At 40.6% G+C, this 21,084-nt stretch overlaps 1 protein-coding gene and 1 long non-coding RNA gene across 7 annotated transcripts in view; one reads left to right on the top strand and one right to left on the bottom strand.

Moving 5' to 3' along the window:
- The window catches only part of LOC116664988, a 64,471-nt gene extending 56,712 nt beyond the window's left edge, over positions 1-7,759 (top strand). The window contains exon 6 of the long non-coding RNA XR_004321562.1: positions 5,048-7,759. This is a non-coding gene — a long non-coding RNA (uncharacterized LOC116664988). The remainder of the gene's footprint in view (positions 1-5,047) is intronic.
- Positions 1-21,084, bottom strand: part of CDK14 (cyclin dependent kinase 14) — a 556,073-nt gene that overhangs the window by 29,173 nt on the left and 505,816 nt on the right. The window lies entirely within an intron of this gene.

Genomic DNA, 21,084 nt, shown 5'->3' on the forward strand with positions numbered 1-21,084 from the left:
CCCGGAGCTGGGTAACGGCTGTGGCCTTGGACCATGAACATGTTCTGCTATCCTGGATGGTCACTTCACCTCGGTTACATAAAACTTCAGCATCCTCTTTTGTAAATTTAAAATAACAAGATCTGTCTTATCTACCTCTCAAAATGGGTAAACAAACTAACAAAAATTCCTAGATGAAAAAGGACTTTTTTTAAAAACTGAAAGGAGTGCAGCATGATGGTATGTGTGGTATTTGAGAAACATCTGAGAAATGGAATGTAACTTGTATTAATGGATATTTGGTCTACATATAAAAATAGAAAATACCTACTTCTTCAGTGTTTATTGTTTTTCTTATTAACAGACTAAAATATATGTCACCCAAGGAATCCTGTAGTCTTTAACAAGATAATGAATATAATATGATTAGCACCATGCCTGACAAGTGAAATTTTAAAAAGCTTAAACATTTTGTTCACTATTTTATTTTTCAATTATGACTTCTGTAAGAGCCTTTTTTTGCCTGTGCTAAGCATATCCCTGAATTTATATTAACGATAGCCAACACTAACAAAATGTTTACCACGAGCCAGGCACTGTTCTAACCACTTTACAAAAGTTAATTTATCTCACTCACATGACTGTATATAAAGTGGCCCCAATGATCAGTTCTTAGGGTGGATCACCATCTTACAGAAAACATCAGGCTCTGCATATGATCTCCTTTTGGGTTTAAATACATTTTCTAATCTTGTAAAATGTGAACAAACCAACCACCTTCTACAAAACAACTTCATTTCATACCCTATGAATCAGACACTACTCTTTCCACATTTTTTTTTTTTTCAGATGAGACTACTATGCCCCAAGAAATTAAGCGAATTCCAAAGCGACCAAGTGGCAGACTCAGGAGTCATACCCAAGTAGCCTGGCTCTTAACACACTGTACTTACTGCCTCTTTGCATAAGAAGGGCCCAGAGACCCCATTACCTGGGGCAACTTCTTGATGCCCCCTTGGCCCATACAGGAATCCAAAACCCAGACACCAGGTGGAGACCTAATTAATTTTCCACAAAATAGCTCAAAATGCAATGTTGCACTGAGACTGGGCTCACATTGGAGCCATGGCCCTGTTTATATTACAGCAATAGCTGGGCAGTTATAGCAACAGCTGTTTTAGTGTGAATGAATGTAGCAAAGGCCACCATGTCAAAAATTCACTTCCCAGGTAGGGGGGAGCTGAAGAGACGCCTGACGGCCTTATGTCCACATTCACCAGGTGAACTACAACCTGAAATCTACTTCTAACAGTTGCCACTCTGATGCAGAAAACATACCCTATAATGAGACAAATGTTGGGGGGATTGTTTGTCTTTTTTGAAAATTGGAAATATTTTTCCTCCTTATTTGGAAATAAGTCCTTGAAGAAAATCTTTAAAAGATGGTAAAGAAATTCTTAGATTGAATTCCATTTTGCCTGTGTGTTACTGGTTGACGAAAGTGTGAGATACAAATAGGCATATATAGAGCTGCATGTAACAGCTTTGCAGCTTTCCCTTCAATAAATTCAGAGACCGTCTTTGTATCCAGTGACCTTTTAGGGAGAATTTAAAATCAAAAATCAAAAGACACAGTACAATTTGTCTACACCAAAGGACCCAATTATAATTCCCAGCCTCATCTTTTATGGTTACTTCTCAAAATTCAGCTTAGGTGGCAAGAAGTGAAAAATAGTCCTCTTTTCTGAATAATACCCTCAAGTGAAGTGAGGATCTCAGTGCTTCTTTTCCAGGCTCTGGGGCTGGTGCCCTCTTTGGTGACTGATTCTGTAATGGGTTTCACTGGCAGGTCCAGGAGCACAGAGGCTGCCTGCCTCTCTAAATTTTAATAAATGATCAAATCAGATGCAAATTGAGCTATGTTCCTAGGACAGGTCAGAGAGACCAGGGGATATACTCTTTGAACAACAAAACTGAAATCGAGATGCTTTAACAAACACATTCACATGTACTCAGAGACCTTACAGACTGAAAGAGAAAATGCCAAGTTGCTTGGGTGGTAAAACCAGCCCAAACCATTACCTTTTGGGCTGGATCAGCACCTTACCAAAAGTATAATCAAATAAAAATATAATTAAATAAAAATATATTATGACCCTTTTGCGGTTAAATTCATTTTCTAACCGAACCATCTGACTGCCTTCTACAAAACGATTTTGCTTCATAGATTTTGTCATCATTGGGGCAGCTAAAACCCACTGCATTGCTATAAAAGAATTAAGAGGCACTTCAAGTTTAGCCTCTCTGCAAGGCCATCCTATTTATTTATAAATTTTATTAATTCTGAAGCCAGTCGCTCCTCAATGGTGTATTTATGTTCAACTAGGTCAGGTCCATTGGGATGATATTTGGTCTTTCAGAGCAGACACACAGAGCCCGTGTGGGCAGCAGGCCCAAGCTACCAAACACACTTCCGTTCTTGAGATCTGACTACATGAATTTGTTAGACTTTCGTGAAAAAAAAAATCTATCTAGAAATCCAGATACGCATTTCTCGAGTCTTTCTGCATGAGACATTGTACACATAAAGCTGTCAGTAATACGTGGCTTCCTGATTAGGGAAACAGGTATTTGGCAAGCAGTCCATTTGTGATGGTTTGTGGGGCTTGGTGCAGTCACCAGGGGAGGGCACCCACAAGTACAAGTAGAGGGAAACACTGAAAACTGCCCTTTCACAGCACGTTAGTTTGCTTAAAAAGTATGCACTTGTGGACCAAACCTACAAACCACAAATTTTCCAGCATGCTGCAGTAGAATAAAATTTAATGCAGTAAAGACTTAGGTGAGATAAAAAAACATTCATGTTTACATTTCCCAATAATGCTGTGATTGACTAACTTTGATAATGATGATACTGTAGAGAGAATTTTAAGGATAAAAACAACGTAGAGGCATTTGGCATTTAAAATGTTCAGATGCACATTAACATTCTCACTTGTCCTTTCAGCAAAGGGGATGTGTGGACCACTTGGAGAACTATCAGAGCCACCCCCAGTTGATGGGTGAGGATTACACGCATCTGCAGTGGCCACTTTCTTGACCTTCCTGCTCTGATTTTATTCAGTGGAATCTGATGAACATCATTTTTGTTTGAAACTATTACCCAGAACTCATTGATGCCTCAGCACAGGATATCCAGTTAAAGGGCTTCTGGGACCCAAAATTCTATCCTTATTTTACAGAAAGGAAACCAGAGGCCTCTTAGAGGTTAATTGACATGCTCAAAGTCACAGCTAGTCAGTGACATGGTTCAACTTCATACAAAACCCATGTCTCTGGACTCCTAATATGGTGCTTATTCACCCTGTCACCCTAAATATAAGTGAATACAGATAAATGACACTGATTCCTTGCAGTTTCTATGTCAGCACGTGATTATGAGATGTGTGCTGTTGACTCTGAGTTTTCTGAGGTTGGAAGAAGTGTGCAGCAATCTCAATGTCACAGGCCTGGAAGTAATCAAAAGGAAGCTGAATGTTAGTTACTACTGTGCATAATGCTTGCAGTGTATCTGTGGTCGGTGGCAATGTGTTATTAGAGCTTGGGTTTTTGTTGTGATTGTATGAACCAAACCACACAGGGAACGCTGAAGAGTGATCACAAAAATACCTTTCTTTCCCTACTGTCCCTCAAGCAGCAGGGATCAAATAACTGTTTCTCAGCTTTCTGTCTTTTAAACAAAAAATCTCTCCTTCCCTCTCCATGTATCTGTGGCAGGTTGGTTGTTTGCTTCCTCTTCTCTGTTCTGTTCTATTTTTTAGACCCCAACCTTGAATCACCAGGGGACACTGGGACTAGAAAGGGCCTGACATGATGTTTTACAAATTTATCTTGGATTCCTTCAGAACGTCACAGTTTGTGTTCAATAAAGGCAGGCAGTGGAGAGCAGGCAGGCAGAAAATGGTCTGCAGTTGGGTATTAAACTTGCAGAATCATCAGCCATGAGTCTTGATACTTGAAGGGCTTTCTACTCTGAGCCTGGCAGTTTCCACCTGTATTTTGGGCTCGCTGCTTATGCTGCTATGCCAACATAGCAATAATGGTGTGTTTTACTCATCTGCAACATAGCCAAGTCTCCCTACATTCGTCTAGGAAATCACAGAGTTAGGTGAGACCTGGAGGAGCCATCTTTAATCCACTCTACTTCCTGGATGCACACAGATTCCACAGTTCCTTTATCCTAGCTCTGGCCTGCCCGCTTACTAGCCGGGTATGCTGCTTAATATGACTGTGTCTCAGTAGCCTCATATGCAAAATGGGTATAGATAATAATAGTAGCTCCTTATTATGGCTGTTCTGAGGATTTAGTGAGTAGCTACAAGTACAAGACTTGGCATATGAGCACTACAGAAATATTAGTTATTATAATTATTATTTCCACTCCACAAAGTTAAGACTTCCTTATAGTTTTGGACCTCAGCTGGCTGTAATTACTTTTACATCAGTTAAGGAATGGCTTGTTAAACTAATGAACATCATATGGCTATTCCATAATTGATTCAACCACTCACCTATTATTGGACATTCAGTGAGTTTCCAGTGTTCTGCTATGCAGATAATGTGGTAGGTTACCTGCCACTTCTAGAAACTATCCTTACAGCTTCCTGACGAGGTGGATGCTTTTAATATTGCCATTTCCCAAACCAGGAGACAAAGACAGACAATGTAAATACAATATCATCACACAACTAGTTAAGTGTTATATGCAAGACTCAAAGCCCAGGCTTTTGGACCCCAAAGCCTTAATCTACTCCCTACACATCTCTTTCTATCCAAAAATGGTTACAGTAACAACTAGTGTGTGAACCTACAGTTGCAAACTCCACTGATTTAACATTTTTCTTATAGTAGGGCCATTTAATTCCTCAATAATTCAGAATAACTGCAGTGTTATTTTTTCCTTGGGCCCGAACTCCTCAATTTAAAACCCTTAACCTACTATCAGGAATGCTGACGTCGCACAACCACCAGCAGCCTCTCAAAGCCTCCTTGCACCAATTCATTCCAGACTGCCTGGACCAGCAAGACACCCAGAGGACATGAAGAGCAATTTCAGGAGACAATATAATTACATTTCAGCAAGATCTTCTTTGCTGCCTTCACCTGCTACGAGCCTGTACAACACATTTAATAAAACATGACTAAACACCTTGTTGGTCAGCGGGGAATGCCTGTCATCACCTGGGAGCAGTGTGAACGAATCACACAGGCGCTACCTCTAGGAACATACAGATAAGTTTGCTGCTTTCAAGATAGAGGTGATAACTGAACAATGGTGTAAGTATACTAAATGCACACCTCGAAAAGGAATCAAACACTTACTATGTGCCTGACGCTGTTCTAAGAACTTTATATTTGTTAACTCCATTTAATCCTCCCAAACTCTATGAAGTAGATACAATTATTTTCTCTATTTTATATGCGAGGAACCAGAGGTGTGGACAGGGTGAGTAACTTCTCCAGGTTACAGAGTCAATATGTGGTAAGGCTGGGATTTGACCCTCTGACCCTGGAGCTTTTGCTCTCTGTTGCTACCTTATGCCTGTAGGTGCCTTTGGTCCCTGATGCCCTTGCCCTCTGCCCTCCCTGCCCAGTTCACAGCAATTTATTTCTCCCCTGTGTTCCTCAATGGGTACCTTTACTGGGCCACTCTCAAGCTCTGAGTCCCCAGCCTTCTGCCTCCTACCTCCCCCATCCCTCTCTGAAAGTCTTTCTACCTGTTTCATGAGTCTTTTCCGGGACTGAAAGGAATGCCAAAGTATCACTGAAACGACCACCAAAAAATCATGTCCCTTTAACACAAAGCTCAAATGATTACTAGAAATACATCGATAAGAAATAGTTTATAAAAAATGAAAAAGTACTCATTAATACAAATACTTATTTTTAGAGAAATCAGTGCTTAAAGAGACCACTGCCCCCAGTGCAATTTCCTGTACCTACAAGAGGCAATAAATAAACATGTATTGAGTGACTGAACGAATGAAGTCCACTCGGGACTGTGGAATTTCAACAGAGGTTTCTGGAAACTTAACACTTGGATGTTTTTGTTGGATTGCTTTAAGAAGATGCTTTTCTGAAAGAAAGACCATTTTGTCAGAATATATATAATCTAATGTTTCCACGTGTTATAAAGCCCTCCACTGAGGGTTGTCTAACAAGTCTGTTCAGGCTACTGCCACTCACCTGCCAAAGAAGACCATGCCTGTTCTCTTTTATGTGCCTGTCTTTCACAAGTTTTTAAAAAAATAACAAACATTTGTGATACCAAGAGAAGAGTTAATCTTTCTTCAGTATCAAGGTTGGAGAAGGCAGAATAGCTAATTTGCTTTCTTGACTTCCGTGGAGGTTTTATTACTTCAGTGTTCTATAAAAAATGTACTTCCATTTCATGTTGACATGCCATTTTATGAACTGTTAATAGAAATTATTGACTCACAAATTGAGGGAAAAACTAAGACTAATATATTATTTATTATGTTCTAGCCAAGTGCTGAATGCCGAGGAGAATTTAACAGTATCTACAGCTTTGTTGTTTTAATATTCAGTTTATTTATTTTGTAATCATATCTTAGATTTAAAAAGCTGTTTTAGGCTCACTGGGTTTTATTCATTAAATAGAAATTGTCCGTCTCAAACTGTTTTCAAACAGTAAAGGTAAGAATTTATTAACAATGGTATAATTAATATAAGGAAGAGGCTGACTGACTCCATTATAAAAGCAGGGTTCTGGTACCTTTACCCCATAGCTGCTTTGGGATTAGCCTATCACAGAAATAGCCCTGCTGTTGTTACCTTGCATCAAAATATAAAGTTATTCTGTTCTGGTATTGCAGAAAAATGCACTGCTTTCAGCAATAAACCTTGCATTTCAGGAACCTCACAGGTCAAGTTTTTCTCAGCAAACTGTAACTTGTACAGTGAATGTCCTGATTTCTAAAAGAAATGAATTCAGTTTTCCCACCTTACCTTCCACTCTAAGAAACCCACCCTCTAGCCACCTGCCTGTGCTGCCTTCACAGTACGCCTTGGCTGTCCCATCACTGACCCTGTGCCCGGCAGCTCCTGTTCAAATCCTCTGTGTCCACCCACCCACTTGTAACCCACAGTATCCATAATCCTGCTGACTCGTCCAGACCCAGATCAAATCCCACCTCCAGTATGAGTCTTCCAAGCCAGAAGCAGCGTTTCCCTGTTCAGATATCGACACTGACACTGATCGTCCCTATGCCTTCAGGTTGCTTCTCTTAGACGTGCCCTTCCCTGGTTTATGTGGGTCTCCATGTCTCCCTCCCCTGCCAGACTGGGGCCTCCTGGACATGGAGACTCTGGAGACAGTCAGCAATTTGATCTTTTGTATTGTATATACATTTGGAAGCTGCCCTCAATCACATGACAAATGAACTGTGGCATAAATATATCATGCTTATGACAGGGTTATGAAATAAAGATGTGTGGACATATTATGTATGGCCTATAAGAGCAATTGCATTATTGTGTAGTGACACTTCCTACTCTGTAAAACCCAGAGCATCTATGCACATAAATGCAGTTGATAAATACATTGTAACAAAGGAGATGAAAAAAAGGAAATGGCAAGTATGTAATATAGTAAAAGAAATTTGAAATAGACAAAAATATCTTTAAAATATATACAGTATATAGTGAAGATCTGATTACCTATAAACCTGGACAAATAAAATCAACTGACAATGAGAAACTAAGTGCTGGCTATAGGTTTCCATCATCTGTTGAACTAAACATTTCCGTACAAGTATTTATTTCTAGGTCACAAGTTGCTTATTTGAACTTACTTCCCCTCCCTGTCACAGCACAACCTCTCTATGTATATTACCCAGGTGGTGGCTAGAGACTTTTCTACCCTTTAAGTCTGGGTGGAACAGGCAGGGATCCTGCCAATTTCTCAGCCCACAGGAGTCCACAATCCTAAGATTTCTGCAAATTCCAGGGACGGCGGTGACACCTACACCCTTAGTGGGTTTGCTGAAGATCTGGAGAAGGTGGAGCTAAGAGCCACATGGTGTTATACCACCCAGATGGCTCCTTTCTCCCTGTTACCTTCTGCCCTTCTCCCTTTTCATCCTCTCTGTCCTGGATAAAGTAATTCACATTTTCTAGAGGAAATCTTAGAACCATCTCATCTTCTCAACCTAAGTGGATCTCATTTCTCAATATAATCTTCTAATCAGTATTTCCTCAGACAAAAGTAGTGTCCTTCTTGAGATTAATACTGATCCTGGCTCTTAAATATTGTAAAAATGTTTCCCATTACAACTCACACATTAAAAAAACAGTATATAGCCAAAAAACTGGAAACCAGCGGAAAACCATCAGAACTACTGCTCTGCCTCTAGGGCTCCTAACCTCCACCACGGGCATGTTCCAGACCCCATGACAAGCTGTGCTAGGCTGGTAACCCCAGCACTGGTCCCACGGCCTGTCTCTGGATTCTTCCTTTTCTTCATGGTACTCCTGGTTGTGATGCACAACTCAGACTTATGTCCAGTTTTGTTTCCTTCTCTCTCTTCTTGAGACTACCACGGTCTTCCACCCATGGCCCAGTTTCATTCTCCTTGCTCCCAGCACAGCCTCGACTCACATTTGTCCACAACAGCAAGCCTGATACAGTGCTGCAGATGATTTGGGATGTGGATAACTGGCCTATGGGTAATGGGCAATTAGATCCACTTAAGAGTTCAGGTATCATTTCTAAATTTCCAGGTTTCATGATCCTCATGATGCTAAGTTACTCATCTCTGCAGTATGTTCTCTTGTTCGCCACTGAGGTAATAGGCAGAAAGGAGGGTAAGTGACCGTCTCTTAGACAATAACAGCAGACAAGAGTGTTACCACGTGAAGTCCTTCAATCAACCAATCTATGGATTTGAGCACCAGAAAGACCCCATTCCATACCTTCTAACCACCTTCATTTTTTTTTCTTAGGAAAACTGTCTCCACAATTTGTTTTCAGTTAGAAAACACAGTCTCCCATAGTTATGACACCAAGCCAGCATTTTCCCTGTTTCCAGTTAAAGGAAATATAAAGATGCCAGAAAATATTTGCCCAAACAGCACTGTTTTTCATTAGAAGGGCACTTCTAGAGCCGAGTTACTACAATATTAACTCTGTATTGTTCTATTAGTGTGAACTGCAAAATTGAAATAGGCAGGAGTTTTTTGGTTTTTTGCTTTCTCTATCAGCAGCACATCACATTTGTTGGTTATTAAAGAAAGTGTTTACAGATATTAAAAGTTTTTCTCCTCTTTGGGAAAGGCATATTGAAAATGTAACATAATGTCAATTCTCTTTCGCAGCCCTGAAGTTTTAAAAGCATAATTTTTCTGAGTTGTGTCAAATAGTCAGGACATGAATGCTCCCTCCCTCTCACCTCCCCTGCAATGACCTGACTATCTCAGAGCTGAAGAAAGATGTCTACCCTGTGGCCATCAGTTCTTTACCTCTGTCAGGTCAGAAGGATCATTCACTCATACACCTGCCCTGGAATGGCCTTTCACAGTCCTCCTTTTCCAAAGCATTTTCAATATAATGTAATTTATCATGGGACAGACACATTACTTTGCAGACAAAAAAACTACTCAGGGATTAGAGAATGTTTCATATTTCATTAATATGTAAGTCGTGACCAATTCCACTTCCCCAGTGGAACAACTCTGGAAGTGTCAGAGCATAACTGGATGGCCAAGACTTCTGTGTCTGGCACATGGCTGTTGTGAGAGAAAGTTTCTTGGGAGCTGTGGAACTCATCATGGCTTGGGAGGATTGTAGCATCACAGATGTTAAGTGCCAGACCAGGCGCTTGTGTGGCCATGATGAACGTCAGAGTGAAGAGCCAGGTGTGTCTAATCAGGTGGGCTCCCACTGGATTACTTCTGGATGACGGGACAGCAGCCTCTAGTTATTGTTCATTCGTGACGTGCCAGGAATCACAGGCATTAATGCCCATCTGCCTGACCATTCTGCAAGGTCAGCATATGAAAATATTGAGTACCTTCCAAATACTGAGCAGAAACAAGTCTAAGCGCCTCGCAGGGACCATGTCCATCACTTCGCACCACAGCGCTATGAGATATGAGCGAGATTACAGGCTATGCTTCTAAGGCCACAGAGTTAGGAAGTGTCAGAGCCCGGACAGTGGACTCCGAAACCAGAGTCCCTAATGGCCATGCCACAGTGCCCTATTGCCTCTCAGGTAATAGGGGGCACTGAACACTCTCCTCTCTCAATTCTCCAACGGCTTTATAGGATCAGTGTTACCGTCCATACTTGGAAATGGAGAAAACAAGCCTCTGAGAGATTTAGGGACTTGTCTATGGACACAAAGCAAGAAATGATGTTACTGGAATTTGAACCTGGGTCTGTATGAACCTGAAATACAACTAGATGCACCATGTGGCTTCTGACAGGGAGCCTCTGGCTTGTCATGAATAAAAGCTGATTGTGGCAAAAGTTTAGGTGCTCATATCCCAAAATCTCAGGGAACATTGAGGCCATTTTAGTTAGAAACTGCTTTTCTTACAGAGAAAACACGAAGCGTGTGATGCAACTTCTCTGATGAACCTAGTCTTCCACCCTAATCTGGACTCAAATTCAAAAGTCTTTTTCCACGTGTTTCCCTGTTTGAAATGTCTTCGAGCTCTTGCTGATACCTAAGTCACGAGGGTAGATATTAATCGCTGGAGACATGTAATGCCCCAAATATGAAAATGACAGTTGCTTAAAATACAGGTTGTATCATCCAAATGAAGGACGATCCAAAAATGGCAAGTCAGACCGCTAACATTTCCTTAAATGCTATCTGCATGTTCTCCAGTTTTGTCTACAGCTCTTTCATGCGTCTGCTCGCGCTCCAAGTGCCGGGTGTGCCAAGAGGCTCAGCGTAAATGGTTTCAAATGCACAGAATGTGATGGGAATCTCATTTGAAACCATATGGCCTTTCACAAATGCGCCAAATGGCCACTATTCAAAGGTACAAGATTTAAAAAATAATCCTGCCACCATTAAAAATATACGAATAAATAAACGATGGCAATGATTTCCTTTCCCCTACTGGATTCGAGGACGGGTTGGGGAGTATGAACTGCTTCTGCTCTGTGGCTGATTTTCGGTTCAGATAACTCATCTTTATTCATTTCCTTTCAGTCATGATGAGCCATATTGAGAGCAGCTGTAGGCAGGAGGGAAAAAAAAGGATCTCCTCACTCCCTCCTTCAAATCGTGGTCAAACAGCCGTTATAAAGAATCCATCTGGGCTCGGTGCTGTGCTGGGCACCCATGAAATAATAGAAAACAGGAGAAAAAACAATTTCAGCTGAATCTAACAAAGAGATTTAAAAAATACCCAAACATGTTTTGAGGACAAATCGAACTCAATGATTTAATGCAAAGTCAGGTAGACCAGGAATAAAGGAAAATTCTACTTCTAATTAGTTCGAAACCCAAACGAAACAAAGCGTACTTTAATGTTGATGGGAAACACCAATCAAGCGTCTGGTTACGAGGCAGGTAACTAGAAGTGAGAGGTCTGGTGGCCAGTACTGGTAACACACAAGTCAGAAGGTGGTGAGTGAGTGCCAATAAGCCAAGCCTTAAAATACAAGAAGAGTGAAATGGTCATGGGAAAACAACTTGCACAAAGTGGAAGGAAATGAGACATGATTTACATTAGTGGCTGAGTTTTTATATCTGAAAAAGTCTTTCCAGGTTTACAGAGCAAATGGATTGGGAATCAAAACTCAGTTTTGTTTCATTTTTTAAAAATTTGGATGAATGATGTATATTTTTTGGATCAGGCTTGGTCTGAACTAGGAAGTAAATGCTTTTAACATTTTACTTAAAATGATTTCATCTGTTTTAATACATAAACCCAACAGAAATCTTGTTTATAGATCATTCTACTCTACTTCAATGACACAAAAATGGCTTCAGTTTCAAAGGGGAGACTTGGCAAGTGATTACTGCATAAAATACTGCAGTCTTGTTTATTTTACAGCAGTTTTGTTCATTCGTTTTTAATGGTTACATGAACCAAATGCTTAGGCAACTGTGCTGAAGATGATATGAATCAAAAACAAAGAGATGTTAGAGGGCAAGCTGGAAGACTGACTGCTTTGCAAGTTTTCATAAAACATAACTTACATGGTGAAAAAGTATTCTGAGCAGTGTTTGAAAATGACCAAGAAAACGGAGTGACTAAAACCCACAGTTTTAAGAAGCTAGAAGAAAACCCAACAAAAAGACCACCACAGAATAGGCAAAGTCAAACTCTCTTACCTTCAATTTATTAACTAGAATTAGTAACGGTTTTATTTCTGGTCAGTCTCTGAACTCTCTGCCACTTTGCCACACTGCTGAGTCCTCTCTCCTTTGGGACATTTACCATTCCCTGGTACCCCAAATTTGACTCTCTGTCCACCCCTGCAGTGGCATCTTTTAGTCTCCTTGGCTGGTCGGGTCCATCTTTCATCTAGCCACTCCTCCTCATCACTCACCTCTAGCAGTCCAGCTCTCTAAGCTCCTAAGCCTTCCTCTCTCCTGGGAGTCCATTCACTCATCCCGACAGGCCACTTCTGACCATTCCCAAACCAACACGTCTCCACCTGTAACTGACAGGCACCCGTCAGTGTCCCTCACCCACTGTGGCAACTTCAGTAAGTAAGGTCGGAGCCATCTCCACCACTGAGTCCACTCCTCCAGTCTTGAAAACTTCGACCCATTTTAAAAAACTCTTTCTCTCTCTCTTTTGGCCAGTCAGTCACTGAGTCCTACTAATTTGTCTCTCTCTGTATTTTTCCTCTCAATTGAATCGAGGCTCTCATCACTTCAAATCTAAATCACTGCACCATCATAATACTAACAACTCAGAAATGTCAGCTATTATGTGCCAAGCACTGCTTTAATTGCTTTACATGAATTATCTCATTATACAGGAAGAAATCAAGGCACAGAGAAGAATTTATCCAACTCAGAAAGCAAAGAGGATGTGAACCAGAGCTGTCTGATCCTAGAGTTCTTCAGTGCTAGATTAAATTGCTTCTCACAGAATCTCTCATCCAAGCCATGCTGCACACTTTTTCTAAATAAATACAGCCACTCAATTTTTCTAAAATATTGTTTTAAATGTGGCAATATATACTAGCAGCCTCAATTACCCATACCTCTTGGCTCAAAATTTGAGTTAAAATTTCTGGAAATTTATCCTAAGGAAATAATTAGCAATGGATGGGAAGATTTATATACAGGGACCTTCACTGCAACAAGATTTATAATAGTTCAAAACTGGAAACAACTTTAATGTTTAATGGTTGACTAAACAGAACTGTGGCACAACCATATGAGGGAATATACACCATTAACAATGAGTCTGCAGAAGAGTATTTGATGACATGGGAAAATGTTCAAGATTTACTAAGAGGGGAAGAAAAAGCAGATTATTAAAGTTACACAGAGCCATAAAGAGTATGAATCCAATATTGTTAAAAAAAAAGGGGGGGGGGAACCACAACCCAAACCAAAACAATTCAAAATACACCAAAATGGTAACCAAAAGTGTTTCTTAAGTATTGAGGCCCTAAGGGATTTATTTTCATGCTTTTCCAAAATTTTACGATGAATACATGATACCTTCTAATCAGAACCCCCTCTTATGATAAATGTCATTTTAAAAATAATATTCAAATCCAATTCCTTCCATAGTATCACTTCCCTGCTCAAGGACATGGCAATAAATACTTGTTATCTGTTACGTTAGGTTAAAAGTTTCACTACCTACAACTGAAACTCCTTTGTTTAAAGGCTTCTTGTTGGTTCTTCAGTCCCAGCCCCGAGTCCTTCCCAGAGAGTGTTAGGCCACAGCCAGACCAACATCTCCGTGACACTTCTGCACATCAACGCCGGCTCCCCGGGGGGTCAGGGCCCAGCCGGAGCCCCACTCCGCCACTCACACCTCACCGATACAGACGCGTCCACTGCTCCACTGGATTCTTAGAGAATAACTGGAATTTATTTACAAACATTTGGTACTTCTTTCTAGTTTTACCATGTGTGGAAAATGGTACTCAACATGTGGGCCAGTTACTATAAAAAATCGTCATTACCATACACAAGCCAGGCCAGTGGTATTCATTGTATCACCCACACGTCTGCGCTGCAGTTTTACTATTTACGTGCTGGGCTTGGTTGCTATTCTCTGTCTCCGACATCACATTTTTCACACTTGGGCTGTGCAGTACTTCCCACATAAATTCAACTGATACATTTACTTGTATTTTTTTCTTGCTCAAATGTCAGTTCTTTGAGTTCAGTAATAACATCTAATTAAGCTTTATAGCCCTAGAACATAGCATGCAGTAGTTACTCAATAAATATTTGTTGAATGAATTACAGATTAGAGAAAATGGGTAAATCTGTATCTAAAGTAAATATAGGTTGGTTGAGGAACACCCCGGAAGCAACTCTAACATCGCTTATGACTGAAATACAACATCAAACACTAGAAAGGATCCAAATCTCCATGAGTGAAACTGCTAACGCTAAAATATGTCCTATGCCCACCTGGCTTTGCCATATATCTAAGCTGCATAAAAGTTAACATGAAAATACAACTCTTACCCATTATACTAACTTCTTATAAGACTGTTCCTACCTAGAGACGTAGTTATGAAATGGGTGAGAGGGGAGAGGAGAAAAAAAAGAATTTTTACTGGTTGTGAAAATTCCCAAATAGTAACTCTAATTGCTACTTTTCCCCCACCATACTCTAAATTACTCTTAAGTTGCTACGTATCTGTAGAAACCAAAAGATCATACCACGATTCAGAAGACAACACTGTATGAATTAAGTGATCCACAAGGGGACCTATAATTTTCCTGTGGTGCTTTGGAGAGGTTGTAACCACATGAGGAAAATCTGACTGGTTAATATAGCCAATCAAGCCACTGGCTGCATTTAAGAATACCATAATCCCAAACACACAGGCTTGGTTTTTATAATGCATGGGTATAACTCTAGCGGAGTCTGCATACTGCAAGGATTTTTCCATCTCATGTTGGCCCTAATTTCCATTTCTTTAGTCTACTTCACTTCTCTCTTTGAGCTGTATGGGTCATAACATTACATCATAAGTGGGCAAAACTGAGACTCCTCTTTCCATCTTAGCAACCATGAAACGGAGATATTTAGCTACTAGTGGATTCCATCATCCAGCTAGGAATGAACCTGGATCAAAGGGAGAACATGCAAAGAGAAAAGTGAAGCATTTTTCCTCTTCTTCATCTATGGACTAAAGAACAAAAGTGCCCCCTTGGAAGCCAGTGGGGAACTCCAAGAGGGAAGCCATTCCAAACTGGTTTTATTTAGACTGTTGCAAAAGCATGGCAAACATTATTTAAAATAGAACTCCTAACAAATCAACCAGAGAAATAAAAATCAAGAAATAAAAAGGTATAGTTTTACATGAAACCCCATCATAACATTACAGGTAGGGAAACTCAGGTCCAGTCCCCTAATTTATAGGTTAACCACATTCCCTCAGGCTTTTAACAGGTGAATGAGAGCATGAATGAGAGCAGGATGAGATGCAAAGTTATCTGGATGGGAATAACAAGGGGCCACTGTGAGTAGGGACATTCTGTATCAAAGATATGATCTGCAACGAACGGACTCTGGGATGAGGATGCTCTCATTGGACCTGTAAATACTTTAGCCAATCAGACTCACTTTGGAAGTGGGAATTTGAGTTCTCTGTGCCAAATCATGAGACAGCCTGAACACTGGGGTGTGAGCGAGCGGACGGGTTGAGGGGTGGTGGTGAACAGTAAAGCAGTAAAGCAGAAGCAAACGGCGTAGTCTCCACAAGGGAACTCCAGTCTTAAGAACAGTTTCTGCTTCATGGGATATACAGTCCTTGGGACACTGCAGGCATTAAATAGGAACTGTTCCTAACGATACTGGTGTTCTTTAGTGGAGAGTTCTCCATATAAACAAAACTTAAAAATACTTTGTGCTTTAATGAGGCAAAAAAATCAAGAAATATGAGTCTTGTATCTATTACAGTAAAACCTAATTTGGATTAATGGCCTGAAAGACACATCTAAATTAAAATCTAAACTCTAATATTTTTTAAAGTGATACAACTGTATTATCTTTAAGTATACACAGAAATAGAAGAGGACTGAATTCATCTAGCAGAGGTCCAAGGGTTTCCCTGGACTTAGCATATCAACAGTAACTTCACCGTGCTAGGAAACATTTTCTTAAAAAAAAAAATTATTGAAGAAAACAGTTTTCTTATAGGATAAACATTCCTTTGCGTTTTTCAGAAATGTTATCACCTTAGCAAACTACTTTTCATAGATGAAGGAAAGGTCAAATTCACCAGGCCATTCGCCTTATCAAAAAGTATTATACACTAAGTTTAAATGTTTAAATTTAGAAAGTTGTAATAAATTTAGTAGTAGCTCCATACACGTGTGCACATGTACACACACACACACACACACACACACAGTACCTTACGCCTTTCTAGTTTTTAGAACAACATGTAAAAAAAAATCACCAGTTGTCTGCATTGCTACAGAGCAGCCAAAGTAAATGGATTGACAGACAAGACTGCACCCAAATAGGTAATTAGTTATCTGATCTAATATATTTTAATCTAAAAGGAGACTTGGAAAAGGGAATTCCATTTTAGAAAATGCTTTAAAACACAAACTGTCCCCCTGTAAACAAGCAGCAGTCAGGACGTCTTACATCCCTGGTGCTAGAAGGGTGAAGTACTCCTCTAAATGTCTCTTCCACTTCCTCCCAATCAGAGGATGCTGTGACTTTTTTGGATTTATGAATTAGCCAGGCCAGCCAGCATCTTGAACATGACAGATTCTGTCTAGATCTATCCACTGCCTGCTGGGAAGAGACAATGCCTCTCACACCTGGAACCCTGAAGCCCTTTCAGCTGCCCGCTCTGCAACCGTGGCAGCTGGGCCCCACACAATTCCTCATCTCCCGCCACCGGGCCTCACTGCCTAAAAACTACGTGCCTTGTTAGCCAACAACCGAGTGTGAAATCACTACACTGCAATTCCCTGCTCTCTGAGTCAGTCCTTTTTTCCCCCTACTACAGATCCAGATGCATTGGGTCAATACGAGAGTGGGGGAAAATAGAGTAGAATAAAATGAATGTATCAGGGCAGTCGTAGCACACTGGGACAGCATATTTAATTCCGTATAGTAAAGTTAGTTGGTGTATTCACCTAAAATAGTTTAGAGCTAGCTAACAAAACCAAGTCGTATGCTATTTAACATCATCATTGTGTTCTGAACTTACACGGGATACATAAAGGAGAGAAGTATGGAGACAGATATGTAGCCAAGAACAAGCTTTTGTCAGGTCTAAAATTGCTAACAGATTAGAATGTGTGTGACAAGGCCCTGAGATTGCAACATATGTTCTTTTTAAGGAGTATTAACATTTCATGCATTAGCTACATGCTAACCAAGAGGGCTTGAACCACTAAGAACGATCAGAACACCCCACGGTGAGTCAGCAGCTCTCCTCCATACTCTGAATCCTGTGTGTGCAGGCGCCCGAGGATGAAGGATGCATGGAAGATTGGCGTGAAGAGGAGGAAAGTCAAGAAGGAAAGAACACGAAGAAACAGGCTGTAATGTGTGCTGCACGTGGTGCTTTTTTTCCTTGAAGAAGCTCCTAATGCGAAGGGCATGTTCGAAAGAGGGAAGGCATGTTCTGAAATAAAGCTGTTTTCCACATTCCACCCCACCTAAATAACACCTCATATCTAGTACGACTTCCCCAGTTGCAGGCCTGGTTTTGCTCCACATCCTTTAATAGCTCCTTCACTTCTATTCTCATAATGATTCTTTTTCAAGAGTGCAAAATTGTCTTATGGCAAAAATCAGAGGGTTGAATGAATATTATTATTAAAAATAAACCAGGACCACTAGGTCCATCCAGAGCACCTGAAAATCATTAGGCCATTAATACAGCCCCCCTAACTGTAAATGTCAACATCTGGTGTGTTACATTTTGATACAAAATTTCAACAACTTGTGCTCTTAGTCTCCAGGCTCCTACAGACAGCAGCTATATTTGTCCCCCACAATGCCGGCAAGTAGCAAGAATTCAGTTCGCGTTTGTAGACTTGTACTGATAGAGAAGAAATGGAAAACATAAAATAATACTTCTAAGCAAGGAGTCTCACCAGCAGCCTCATTCACACACCCCTCTTCAGCAGTCCTCTGGGACTCCTGGGTGTCCCTGACCACAGACCTCATTCCTCTGGCCAGACTCACTGACCACTGTCTGTCTTCCCCATCAGACTTCAGTATCCCCCAGGATGGGCACTAAGGCTTACCTGACTTTGTAGTCTACATATCCGGAACAGGACTGCACTTACAGGAGGTGATCCACTCTCCACCCTAAGGTGCCAAACCTAATTATGACCTCAAAACTTCATATCCATCAAAGAGGTTCCATCATATCTTATTAAAGAGACCGAAAATGCAGAACTCCCGCATAAGTAAAATGTCATTATGTGCACATCATTATCGAATTTGCAAATTCTCTTTTAAAATGAGTTATTTTGTATTGTACAGCTTAATCTTATTATTCACAGGTTATTCAGAATCTGGAGATAGGCAGTAGTTATATATGTGCCTGTGTGGCTACACATATATATGTGCAGACAGATAGAAATAGAAAAAGACAAAGATACATAAACTTTTAACCCTAGGCCTCTTTTTACTTCTTGACTGATTCCCTGGTGGTGATTTTAAGGTTAAACATAATTAGAAATGTAGATTGGAAGCATATTCTATGAAGTATTATCCTACCAAGAGAGAAATAATTTTAGAGTTAGTTGTTTTCCTGGATTATCTGTGCACTTACCCAGATTTTTATGGGGAAAAGGAGTTGGGTTTGGATCTTGAGATTCATAGCCTCACTTCATACATGGCAAGTTGGTAACCCCTATGATAAACTGTAAGATATTTATCACATATGCAAACATTATCTGTTAGAGGAGAGGCAACATGGTTTACATAGAGAAAAGGCATGTCTCTCCAATCATTTTGAGTTATTTGAGATGGTAAATAAGCAGAGCACATAATTTATTTAAACTTTCAAAACCCTTTGACAAGGTTCCACATCAAAGATGGTTTATAAAAACGGAGTTAACATGAGATTGGGGAGAGTGTTTTCCTATGGAGAAAGGGCTTGATTAAAGATGGGAAATAATGAGTAGAACCAACATTTTCCATCAGAGGACTGTTAAAAGTAACTTGTAGCCAGCATTAGCTGGATTTTCTTTTTAATATTAAAAATTATCTTAGAATTCTTTAAAAAAAAAAAAAAAGCCCATCTGTAGAATCCACCTGCCTCTTTCAGGTGATGAAATACCTAAAACCATGGGAAGATCTCTGTGTGTGTGTGTGTGTGTGTGTGTGTGTGTGTGAGAGAGAGAGAGAGAGAGAGAGAGAGAGAGAGAGAGAGAGAGAGAGAGAGAGAGAGAGATCAAAGAAAAATAGAGACAGACAGGAGACGACAGAAAGTGGAAGCTGCTAGGGTGTTCAGCTTGGGAAAACAGAAGTTGAGAGGGGGAGACTGGAAAAGTTTACAAAAAAATCACAAAGGACACAAGTGGGGGTATCTCTTAGACTCACTGTCTGAACAGTAAAGCCAGGTAAACCCCTTTGAAGTTTAAAAGGCTCTTTTAGGACATCTGATCGGAAGGGCTTAGATTCACACAACAGGTGTCTCTTCAAGAGAAAGCATCCAGTGAAAAACTGAAGTGAGCTTAAGATGTTTGGGACACTCAGGGAGGCTAGATTCTTAACAGGTTAATAAAGGTCCGCATCCCCACCTTTGAGCGTCCCCTCCCCTCCACCCCTCACAGACAGCGGTGGTAGAGGAGCCAGGTTTGCAAGCCGTTGCTTCCGTTCCCGTCCATTAAGGCAGAAAATGGAGCATGAATTATGAACGTCGCGTTAGCTATCGCTGCTGTCAGCACGAGCCCCTCGTGACCCAATCTGGGGATGAGGGGTAGAGGGGAGAAGATTCCAGCCAAATAACAGTACTATCTAAAGGTGTAAAGGATCTTTTTTGAGGTAATTAAAAAAAATTGGGGGTGACTTTAAAGACTGACTTTCTTATGTGCAGTGTGGCATAGAACAGCTTGTAGGCCGCAGATCAATACATTCCGGTTAACTTTCAAGTCATGTTGGCATGCAGCCCTGGCTGGTTTATTAATTCAAATTTCAGCCCTCTAAAAAGGTGTGTCTAAGGAAATAAGGCACTCTATAGATCGCAGGGAGACTGCTCAATCAGAGCAGGCCTCCATATATATTGGTGACTGGTTATCAACATCAACAGGAAATCTTAAAACACTGAATAGGTCACCCCTCCTGTCTCGTTCAGTCAGTGTTCTTAGGAACCATTCCTTTTTGCTTTTAAGAGTACTTAGCATCTGAGCAGCAAATGTCTGTGGCTTTCCTTAGGCAACATTCAGCAGTTAGGTAATTAAGAATAAAAAGGGTGTGAAGGAAAGGAGAGGAGCTGTCTCAATGTTCATCCTCCACGTAGGAAGGAGTGTCTGCGGTGGTTTCCTGTTCTTTTTCCTTTTCCTGCCCCTCTGTCCCCAATACCTATCTAACTATAAGGACATAACCTAAAAGTCTGACAGTAGAGATGAAAAGCTAGAAAGAGCTTATGTTTCTTTCTTTCCATCATCTCTCCCATGCATTTTTTCTTATCTTTGATGCTTCACTTTGTTTGCTTTCCATATACAGTTTTTAAAAGCCCTCAAATATCTGCCCGTGGATTATCCCTTCTGTGGACTTGTTCCAGCTATCAAGACATTCTGGAATTCCCGCTCCAAAATGGTTATCATTTGAAGTCGACAAACGGCTTTTATGATTAGACTGTGCCAAAAATCACCCTGACAGTACAGCTGCAGTGCAAACGATGCATCCTCAAGCTGAATGATCTGG

Source organism: Camelus ferus, chromosome 7 (assembly GCF_009834535.1).
Source record: "Camelus ferus isolate YT-003-E chromosome 7, BCGSAC_Cfer_1.0, whole genome shotgun sequence".
Lineage (NCBI taxonomy): Eukaryota > Metazoa > Chordata > Mammalia > Artiodactyla > Camelidae > Camelus > Camelus ferus.